Raw genomic sequence first — 12031 nt, forward strand, 5'->3', positions numbered from 1 at the left:
AAGATGCTGTATTCCTGCAGTGATGATTGAGCAGAGGTTTATTATATCTTTCCAAAGGAGGGGGATTTTAAACCTCATCAGTCAGATCTGTGGGAGAAGGGAAATGGGTGAGCTCTCTGTACAGCTTCCTTTGTTTATATTGGGAATTTTGGTAAGGTCAAATGACACATTTCTTTTAATAGCCTTCAGCTATGCATGCGATTTTTGTTTACCCAAAAGTAGGTACAAAGAGACCTTCTTCACAGTGGTGTCAGTGGGGGGATTGCTTACCATCAGTGGAATTACAGGGATGTCACAGCTGGAATGCAGAGGATTAAACCTTTACCTTTTTCTCCAATCCTAAACTGGATTGGGCTTCTTGTGCATAAGGGAATGAATGGGAGGTTTACTGTTTTCCTTCCCAGTCATGCTACCCCTGTGCAACAGCCAGCAATAATAAAGAAGTCCTCATTGGCACCCATGGAAGCTCATCCCCCCCCGCTGCTAAGTGACATATGGGGGGAGTTTCAGGGGGCAGGTCACAGCTGGGGAGTGAAGGACGAAAGCTCTCTGTGTTCTGTGGTCTTAATCCAGATCAGGCCCTCTGCCACTTACTTTGATTAAAGAAACACACACACAGAGTTGTAGGCAACATATTAAACATTTTGTGTAGTTTGACCCTTATACATGGCCCTTTGGCGATACCTCTAGGATTCCCTTGGACTGAAGTCAGAAGCCTTCTGTCAAAGTGAATGAGAACATTTTGAAATGGGCAAAGAAAGATTAACGTAAGAGCAACAAAATGAAAGCAAAGGCAGAAGCCACCCGGTCCACCTCTACACAACTATTCCAACAGGTCTCCTCAGTTGCATGTCTGCGTTGTCTCCTTCATCACCAAGAGAAGTCTGGTCCTCCACTGTATCCTGAACACAGACACTGATCTCTTTTAGTCACACACGCTTGCCTGCCTATTAGCTTTGACCATTGTGCTCAAACAGTATTCCAGTTCTGCTGGATTTCTTTTCAGAATCATCGGCATACAATAAAGAGCATGGCCAGGAAGCGTTCAACAAGTCCACCTGCAGAATTACCTTTAATTAGGTATTGATGGCTGGGATGAAAAGCATGGGGCTAGCTTGTTAGAGCCCACTTTGAAAGGTATCAGGGGCTGGAGGTAGAGCTTAGGGCAGATCTCTCTCTCATACGCATACACTCTCTTCAAAGCTCAGTCAACAGTGCTTCAGTCTACATTTGAAGGTTGTGTTTGGGCCAGTAGATTCAGTCTGAGCTTCATTGGATCACGGAGCAGATAATTAGAATTCAGAAGACCATGACAACCGTTTGGGAGATCTCAGCGACCTCTGTCGCAAAGAATCCCATCACGTAAACAAGCATTTCAAGGAGAACCTGCCCCCCCTTCTTACAGATGGACTGCCCAGTGCCTAGTTCTTAATCAGACAGAATGTCACACTCCATGATTTAGATACAGCCAGTCGTGCATGCAGCTGCATGCTGGGGCTGCATGCATGTAGCCTCAGTCAGATTCTATTTATCAGTGACAGCCTTGGTCAGATGTTCAGGGAGGAAGAAGATGCTGGGGTGAAGGATAAATTCAGGGGAGAAGAATCTGACTGCGGCTTCTGGGTTAGGGGATGAGAACCACAGAAATGTCCTAAACTGAATCAGAGGGCAAGAATGTGTTTCTTAAAGTCCAACTGTGAATCCTCCAGTGTAGATCACAAGGTCAGTATTTGCATATTACAAAACAACAACAACAACAACAAGCCACCAATGCAGAAGAGTAGGAGTGTTGGAAAATTCAATCAGAAATGGAGATGGGAGTAGGAATTGCCACAGTTTGCATGTTTATCTGAGATGAGGAAAGAAAATCACAGAAGCAAATAGGGATGATATTTGTTATCACAATGTGGTTTCCTCCCTCCTTTTCAGTTTGCAAATGTTATGCAATTCATTACATTGTTTTCTGCATTGCTTTTGATGTTTCCCTTGCATTGAAATACATTGAAACTAATTACGTAATTAATTAATTACATGATCAGTTATGTTTGTGTTGGCCACAGCAAATAGTGATACAGCACTGATTGCAACACAGGACAAGATGCAAATGACTTCCTCCTGACATACCTACACCCAGTGCTATTTTTTCCAGAAAAAGAGGTGCCAGAACTCACCACGAACTCTTGTTCTCTTATAATGGCAATGGCGCCCACCTGAGAGGTGCTGGCACTGAGTTCCGACAAATTCTGGCTGGGAAAAAAGGCCTGCCTATATATAGTGTACAGATTTACATTAAAATTTCATATGCTGATTTATGGAGAGGCAAATTTAGAAATAATCACTAAAATATTAATAGAAATACAATAACTCCCCTGAAAAGGGGAAAGCGAATGAGTGAATGGTGTACCTGCTCACAGTCAACTTCAAGACCCCTGCTCTTCCTGAACTGAGACCAGAAGTCTCAAAATAAAGGGCTCCTTTAACTAAATTATTATTTATTATTTGCTGAATTTGACATTTTTATGATACAGTGGTGTATATATTATAATACTGAAGCAAATAACCCATCCTTCCTGCTCAAGGAGTCCAGGGTGACAAAGAGATACACAATCTAAAATCAAAAACATTCTAAAGCAGATTTTCTAAAAAAATAAAAATCCCCAAAACCAATTACAATTTTTTAAAAATCTAAAAGCAGTTACAGTGAAGAAACATTCTTCCATCCAACACTCTCAGGATTTTTCAGCCAACAAATGTCTGGGTAAACAGGAATGTTTTTGAATTCCCCCTGAAAGTTCATAATGGTAGAAAGAGGTGCACCTTGCTAGGGAGGCCATTGCACAACTGGAGAACTATCGCTGGAAAGGTCACGTTAAAGGTAAACACCAACTGGGCAGCTCCCGGTGACAGCATCACCAAGAAGGCCACACCTGCTGATCGTAATTACCATCAACTATGATGGTGACGATGAAGGAAGAGGGCAGAGACTAAACATGGGAACTTCTGCATCGCAAAGCACTCAGTTAATATGGAACCCTCTATACGTTTCTAGACTTCAACTTTTATTAGCCCAGTCAGCAAGTCAAGGGGGATGGAAGCTTTAGTCCATCTGAGAAGACTACCTTTGCTATGATCCTGTTAGAGAAAGGTCTCAATGTCTGTGCTTGGCCCATAGGCAATGAAGAAAGGGACCAAGCTCAGCTTTTTATTGTACCTATTGGATCAGGTGGATGCTCTCTTGCATTGGGCAGAGCCTCATTAGCCATTGACACAAGGTACGGTGCCGAAAGAGGGGATGCTGAAAGTCCAAGGTGTTTGCTGCCAGGGTTCAGAGCCAAACAATAAACCCCAAAGCGGCAGGGAAGTGTACAAGAAGTTCAAGATGGATAGGAGAGACTTTAACCAGACCTAATCTGGGAGCATTTATAGCCAGGGCAGGCTAGGGAGAGCCTATAGAAAGCTTATAGGTTGTCCTGGAGGTGGAGCCATTCTGGATTGTGAAGAAGATAGCATTTCCCCATTTTTATTCCATACTGTAATTTTGTGTGAGTCTCCGAATGGGAAATTCCTGATTCAAATCCCAGAAGATCCTGGCATTCCTTGGCTAAAATTGGGAACAAGAGGAAGGAGCAGTTCTGTGTGAATTCTTGTTGAACTGGGTTTTGAGAAGGTGGGGGGAGTTGTATGCCTTACCGCATCAAGGAAAAGGGAAAGTTCTTTTTTTTTTTTACCTGAACACCAATCAGTCTCAGGGCCACAGGAGCACCATTCAAGCAACGATGTCAAAATATAAGGCAGCCAAACAATAAAGAGAATGATATAACTGTTTGCATCCCCTAGTTGTTTAAAACTCTCTTGGACGTCTATGTGGCTTTTGATATTATAGCGTCAGTACCCAAGGAAGGAGCATAAGTGCTTTGATTTAACTGCTGGCAAATGTTCTTTGTTGGAAAATCCAAGAGTCTGGGCTGGGCTTTTATTGTATCCCAACAGGCCTACAAGGCAATGTAGAAAGTCGGGCAGCAGCCAATGCCTGCAGGCATTCCCTGACAGCTTCATCTCTGTGACCCGGCTGAACGGACTGAAGATGCCACACACAGGTTTTAAAGGAGAAGAGGAGAAGCAGAGGGAGAGACAAGGGGTGGGGGAGAGAAGGGCAGGTCAATTCATGGGAAGAGGAAGGGAACCTGGAATGACTTATTTTGTATCATATCTAATCAAATACCAAGATAAAATTACCATCAGGCATTTGACCTATAGCTGCAGAACTGGCTGGTCAATGAGCTCCCTAACAAAAGATCGGAGACTCCTAGTCCCTTTCATAGTAGACTTCAGAAGCTGATGGGCAAGAATACTTTTAAATTGAGTCCCCTAGCATGGAATTTATTATCTTCTCATTGCTGCTTCACAGGGACCTGCCAGGGCACTTCCAAATGAAACACCCATTCAAGGGGCACACTGAGTTCTTTCCTCAGAAGTGTCTCTTTCAAGACTGGCCTTGGTACACTCTCTTCCCCCAGATTGTAAAGTTTCATCTTTATGCTGCCTCACACGAGCTGAATGCCATTAGCCATTCTGTTTGGTTGGCAGAGGAGCCCAGGAGCTGAACTGATCAAGCCTTGCATGCCTTCTTCTTCCATTTTTATAAATTCTTAGCCATCCATTTGGTTTCAGCACCAATGTTCGACAAGAGTCTGAGCCAGATTTCCTCCTTACCCTGCTCTTTGTTTTGAGAAGCACTCTGCAAAGAGTCTCCCCTTTGAGGCCTTTGGCAATTGAAGGTTTTAAGTATGCTTGCATAAGATGCTCAGCCAGGTCTGCCGAGCCCTTTTGACACAGCTCTAATGTTATGGCAAATAATCCACCCTGATAATAACAATACTTAACACTGATGCAGCACTTACCGTCTTCCAAAGCCCTTTACAAATGTTAGCTAATTGCTCATTATGTCTGGAACGTGCCCAGAGTTCATGCTTTCGGGTTGAAGTCATGATCAACAGCTCTGAAGTACAGACCACTCTCATGTAAAGCACCAGGACCAGTCATCCTCCACAGTGACAGTTCCAAAGCACTGGGCCCAAAGCCAGTCTCAGGTGGGTTTCCATAGCTACCATGACTAGGTCCTGAAGCATCTCAACCTGTCTCAGCACTTTCTGCTGTGCAAATGAGTAGCGAAATTAAGCGGGAACCACAGGATTCCACTCAAACTTACTGCTATTGATTTCTCATGTCAAACCTTTGACATCCATCTGCTGGAAAGAGATCAAGGCTGAATTTCCCCCAAAATTCTCCTCATGAGAAATTCTTGAACAAATTCTTGGATAATTTTCTTTTCCAGGTTGCCGGAAAATGGTTGGAGAATTTTAGTAAGGATTTGCTGAACAATAGTAAGGATGCTTGAATAGTAAGGATTTGCTGAACAATTAATTAGAAATTGGAATACAGAAAGGGGAGGTGTGAGGAAGTCGAGAAAGTAAGATACAAGAAATTAAGGATTGAAATTATACGTGTTTTTTATGTTCTTATGTATGTTTTGTTTATTGTATAGTTTTGTTTTGTTTTTGTTGTGATAAAAAAACTTTTGAAACCTTCAATAAAAATTCATTTTAAAAAAGAAGAGAATTTTGGTGACCACCTCCTCCTCCCACCCCACAAAAAGTTCTCTGATTGTGAATTTGGGGTCTGAGGGTTGTAACTTAGTGGCAGAGCATCTGCTTTGCATGCAGAATGTCCCAGGTTCAATCCTGACGTCTCCAGGTAGGGCTGGGAATGTTCCTCCCACTGAAACCCTGAGCCTCTTCCAGTGACCATAGATGATGCTAAGCTAGATGCATCAATGATCTGACTCTGTATAGGCAGCTGCCTGGTTTCCTAACAGGATGGAGTATTTGGGGCATTACAGTGGTGCCTCAGTTTACATACGCTTCAGGTTACATACGCTTCAGGTTACAGACTCCGCTGTCCCAGAAATAGTACCTCGGGTTAAGAACTTTGCTTCAGGATGAGAACAGAAATCAGGCTCTGGAGGCGTGGCAGCAGCAGGAGGCCCCGTTAGCTAAAGTGGTACCTCAGGTTAAGAACAGTTTCAGGTTAAGAACGGGCCTCCGGAACGAATTAAGTTCTTAACCCGAGGTACCACTGTACTGTGATTTAAACTCCTTATAGTGGAAGGAAGCTACAAGCTAGGTCTCTGATCCTTTCGGATATTGTTGGACTACAACCCCCGTCAGTCCTAACCAGAATGTCTGAAAGTCAGGGGAGTGTTGGGATTTGTAGTCCGGGAACAACTGGGGGGTGGGAGGGAATATTTTGTCTTTCTCTGCTTGATATAATATGCATTCATTGGTACTGTTATTGAGTGTTGTTTCCCCCAAAGTCAAACTCCAACCTTATATAATAAATGGCGCTAGGAAAAGATGATGTGAAATATTCTCAGATTTTAAAGAAACATGACCCCCCCCGAAGACTTTTAGGAAGTCTTGGTGCCTAAACAATATATTCTATTTTGAAATAAATTAAGTTTGTCCGTGCCCATAAAATGTATAAGAAATTAGAAATGCAGAAGACTTAGAACTGTGATTAGAAATGCTCTGGAAATTTTAATGTTCACAAATACTGTATTTTTCCATCTATAAGATGCCCCCATGTATAAGACGCCCCTTATTTTTGGGGCAACAGCCAATCACCAGTCCACCCTTGGCACTATCCCTGTATAAGATGCCCACTGATTTTTGACATTATTTTTTTTGGGGAAACCTAGTCTTATACACAGAAAAATATGGTACATTAAAGAGAATTTTGCAGTTCCAAAGAAAGAAGGGCTCTAACTACTAATCAATGACCTTGTGCTTAGAAAGTGTCTTGATCTACAAACTTCATTCTTGGTAGGCAGAATGCTTAAATGGGAAGGACAGCAGAGTAATGCCTTGCATCAAGTGCATAAGTGGATGCATGAAAGTTTAACCACAATATTTTCTTTATTTCTTACTGAGATTTTACTGTTGCTTCCAGGCAGAGGTAAATAACTGTATAAATGCCCCCTGCTCATAAATGACTGCATCAAATCTTTCTAAATCAGTTTTGCATGGGTTTTAATTTGAATATTTAAGGCACAGATAACCAACATGGCACCCTCCAGATGATGTTGGACTACAATGCCAGTAATCCTCGACAACTGGCCATGCTGGCTGAGGCTGATGGGAGTTGTAGTCCAACAGCATCTAGAACAGGTGTGGGGAACCTCTGTCTCTCTGATGTTGCTGAACTACACTTCACACCATCCCTGGCTGGAGTTGATTGGAGTTCTAGTTCAACATATTGAGGGCATCACATTGGCTGACCCTGGTGCAGTGGCCTAGATGGAAAACCTATATGCTTTGCACACAGAAATCCCAGGTTTCATCCCAGGTTTAATGTTAAAGAAGTAATTTGGGTAGTAGGGCTGGCTGAGAAAGACTTCTGGTTCTGAATACCAGCCAGACTAGACAATAGGATGAGGACAGGGATGGGGACCTGCTGAAGTTGTTGGACCATAACCCTCATCAGCCTCAGCCAGCTCAGCCAACGTTCATAAAGGATGAGAGCTGGAGTTCTGCATCATTTGGAGGACCATGGGCTCCCCATCCCTTGGCAAGAAGGACCACTGGCCAGTAAGGCAGCTTCAGCAGGGGGCCCGTTGCTCAGTGGAACTGAACTACTCTATGACTAATAAGCAATATACGGTAAATGGAAAAAAGTGATCTCCTGACTTCATTACTATGCATTTACCCAGTATGCATTGTGTGTACGGTTCCAATCAACTTATCTTTTCCTTAATTTTTTTCCTGGGTTCTGTCACAACAATGTTCTCATGAGGAACATATATAATGCAATTAAAATATTCCTCAATTAACCTTCATTTGATACTAAATTGCTCACCATCAGAAGTAAATTTGTGACAGAAACACAGGTGTGCAGTCTGAGAAAGGCTCCGCTCCTTAACAACCCAGGAATCCATATAAGTGCTGAGTTATATGGTAGGCATGCCATTTGCTTTATGCTTGGGAATATAATTTGTGTGAGGGGTGTGGGAGTTTGGTTTTATTATGCACAATTTACATTGTGCATTTTGTAAAGAAGATATTGCTCAGTTCTGCTGCATTCATAGTTTATTAGGAGGTAGGGCTGTGTTGGGGAAATCAGACTATGTATCCTTGTTTTGCAGAGAATACCTGAGGTTATATAAACTGGGATTCCTATTATTTTTTGCTGGTTTACAGGCAGGTTGGTTTTATTTTCTATTGTCGCTGTTATTGTTGTTGCTTGTGTCCTGTTGGCAGAGTAGCAAACCTGAAAAATAAGAAATAGAATAGCTTCCTTAGCTGCAATAGTCAAACACCAGGAGCTACCAGCAAGATGTAGCAGATGAAGTGAACTAGAAAAAGGGAGACATGGGTTCAAGTCTGACCTTCCTCCTCATCATGAAGAATCTCTCTCTATCTACTCCCAATCCTCCCTCGCAGGCTCATTGTGAGGGTAAACTGGGTATAGTCTGAAGGTATGTGCATCCAGCATCTTTCTGAAGCTAAGCAGGTCTGCACCTGGTCATTATCTGGATGGGTGACTGCCTAGGAGCCAACCACTTTGTGTGCTGCTTTGTCGTCCATAATGGCAGAATATAAATGGAAAGAACAAACAAACAAAATGTGTGCAGGTGAAGGATCTAGTTTGAAGACAGAGTGTAGGTATCCCCACGCTTTAAGGAGTTGCCACACATATTCCAGATGAAACCCCCGAAAAAACAACACCCCCCAACCCAGGAATCACAATGAGTCCAAAAAATCCTATCAAGTGACATGCTTGTGTATGGATGGTTCCACTCCCTCAGTAGAATCACCAAGATGTATGGGATAGCTAGTGCAAATGAATCTTAGGCACAGATTTATAATATATATAAAGTAAAACTGAATTTGTTGAAGGAAGATTTAGTTTCCCTGGCATTCAATGCTAAACGGATTTTACTTTGTTTTATTTTAAAAGACACAATTTGTGTGCTGTGGTTGTCTTAAGAATAGAGGTGGGAAGGCCTGGAAAACCACTGGGAAAATTGGAAAAACCCCAGTCCCCCCTTTTTTCTGGAGAAATTGAAAAAAAAAAGAAGTGTTCGGAATATTCAAATTGTATCAAACTGGTCCCCCCAACCAAAATTTTTCTGAACAAAAAACGACTTATGGGGGAAAATGGGGAAAAACCCCTGTCCCCCAAATTTCCGGGTTTTTCCCCAGGCCTTCCCATCTCTACTTAATAACACTATTCTGCATTTGATGTTTAAGTTCTGTAGATCAAATAAACAGAAACTGGAAAAAAGAGTCAAAAAAGATATCAAGTAAGCAACTCACTCACCAAAGCATCTCCCTGAACCTCCTTTCCCCGTTCTTTCTTGCTGAGATGCAATTTCAGTTGGTTCAAAGATTTCTTCTGTCCCACTCGTTAGACATCTCTCTCCCCCCCCCGCCAAATATTTCCCTTTTTATAATTGTTCCTTTTTGTTGTCTATGATGCTTGGGTCACACAGTTATGCTTTCTGACTGGATTGCAGTTTCTTTTTAAAGTGCCAGCGTGTACCATCCGAATCATGTTAACCAAGCAATAAATTTGCATAATGTAGATCCACAGTGCCTCATCAAATTCTCTCTTAAATGCTGTTATTGTCCACAAGCCGCTATAAATTCTCAATATTGCATCCATGTTAAATACTAAAGCCACAATGGTGTATATTGTATGCTAATTGCCTGCAGCGCTGTGACTGAAGGAAAGAATTAACATTCCTCCCCCCCTTTCACTGTTGTTTATGAATGTGATAATCACAATGTAAAAATATAAGAATGGCCTGTGTTGGTATTCAGAGGCAATCTGCCCCTGATACTGGAGGCAATATAGCCATTTGATAGCCTTATCTTCCATGAGTTTGTCACCCCTGTTTCAAAGCTTGCCAAGTTGGCAGCTGAAGTGTAGGTGGCTTCAGGCATGACCCAAGACCAAGATTCAGCTCAAAAGGATTTATTGGAACATCAGGAACCAGAAGAACTAGAATGACAAACAGGGGCACTTGGTCCAGAATATATACCTTAAGCTGGCCCAGGCAAAACACAAACACCGCCTGTGATAGGTCGCCTTAATGTTGCAATTAGCAAATCACAACACTGGCTCTATCTCAGCAGGGATTGGCTGCCTGCCAGCTACTAACAATGTCAATGGAGGGTTTTAGAATCCTCTCTATCTTTTGTTATGCAGATGAAGCCCCTGAGCTCCAGGAGGCCTGAAGACCTGGCTTCAGTCTACAATGCCTGCAAACATAGCAGCAGCTATCACTACATCTCTTGGTAGTGAATTACATAGTTGAACAATGCCCTGTGGGACAAAGTTCTTCCTTCTGTGTGTTCTGACTCTCTCAACATTCAGTTTCATTGGATGACCCCAATGTCTGGCCTTGTAGAGATCCCTTTTTGCCCCTGACAAGCCCACTCACCTCAGGATTCAGTATCTGGCTGAATCTGATCCACACTGGTGGCAACAGATCCCATGTCATGACATTTATCAGATGAAAATAGGGACATCCTATTCCATAACAGCAACAACAGTAATATTTTTATTTATTTATACCCTGCCCAACTGACTGCGTTGCTCCAGCCACTCTGGGCAGCTTCCAACATATATAAAAACATAATAAAACATTAAACATTAAGAAACTTTCCTATATAGGGATAGCTTCACATGCCTTCTAACTCCATACAGGTAAAGGTAAAGGGACCCCTGACCATTAGGTCCAGTCGTGACCGACTCTGGGGTTGCGGCACTCATCTCACTTTATTGGCCATGGGAGCCGGCATACAACTTCCGGGTCATGTGGCCAGCATGACTAAGCCGCTTCTGGTGAACCAGAGCAGCGCACGGAAATGCTGTTTACCTTCCTGCCGGAGCGGTACCTATTTATCTACTTGCACTTCATGCTTTCGAACTGCTAGGTTGGCAGGAGCAGAGACTGAGCAACGGGAGCTCACTCCGTCGCGGGGATTCGAGCCGCCGACCTTCTGATCGGCAAGTCCTAGGCTCTGTGGTTTAACCCACAGCGCTACCCGCGCCCTTGTCTAACTCCATACCCTCCAATATTTCCTCAATGAAAATAGGGATGTCCTAAGGAGAAATGACCAAACTGCGGAAGGCAGTGGAAGACAGAAGTGCCTGGCGTGCTCTGGTCCATGGGGTCACGAAGAGTCAGACACGACTAAACGACTAAACAACGAGAAATGGGACATTCTGGGATCAAATCAAAAAACATGACAGCTTCTGTATATCCAGGACTGTCCTTGGAAAGTAGGGACACTTGGAGGGGCCGCTCTTGCTGTAAGTGATTGATTTTTATATTTTTTCCTAGCAACATTATTCCTGCTTTTCTACTTAGAAACTTGGAACTTTTCCTTGAAGCCCTCCCCTCTAATATGCAGTAGGAACACAGGTCATGTTGACACCTTATTACCTCCCACACATTCTTATCTAAGACTCAGAGTAGAAAGAATAAGTGTTATGCCTGGTTAATATATCAGTGGGAAGTCTGATGATGTTATCACCATTTTGTGGATATGCAAATTATTTTAATGGGGTTTTATCTTTTCAGGGTTGTCATAAATTTGGATGCAGACAAAAACCCAGCTCTCATAACACACACACACCGCAGAGATTATTTTGATTGCTTGAAATGCATTTTGAGTGAAAAACTGTAGCCCTTTCCAGATGTTCAGTGGGCAAGTATTGTGAATGTATCCTGCATCCAAGTAGCCTCTTGAAATTCTCTGTTTGTGAGTGGATAAATTGGATAATTCAGTTTGTTGAATTTCTCCAGGGGCATCCAACACTAGTCATACCTTTCCACTGAAAAATAATTACTTGGCTAAATTAAATCCATTAATGTAAATGGATCTACTCTAAGTAGACATTACTTGCCTGTAATTCACAACTTATTTTTACTACATTTTTGATGCTATTGTTGCTGCTGCTG

The 12031-nt window shown here is 42.6% G+C and overlaps 1 long non-coding RNA gene across 1 annotated transcript in view; it reads right to left on the minus strand.

The window, feature by feature from the left end:
• Positions 1–8169: 8169 nt before the first annotated feature.
• Positions 8170–12031, minus strand: part of LOC309519650 — a 33867-nt gene continuing 30005 nt past the window's right edge. The window contains exon 3 of the long non-coding RNA XR_014213933.1: positions 8170–8325. This is a non-coding gene — a long non-coding RNA (uncharacterized lncRNA). The remainder of the gene's footprint in view (positions 8326–12031) is intronic.

This window comes from Podarcis vaucheri, assembly GCF_965113315.1.
Source record: "Podarcis vaucheri genome assembly, chromosome: 15".
NCBI classification, from domain to species: domain Eukaryota; kingdom Metazoa; phylum Chordata; class Lepidosauria; order Squamata; family Lacertidae; genus Podarcis; species Podarcis vaucheri.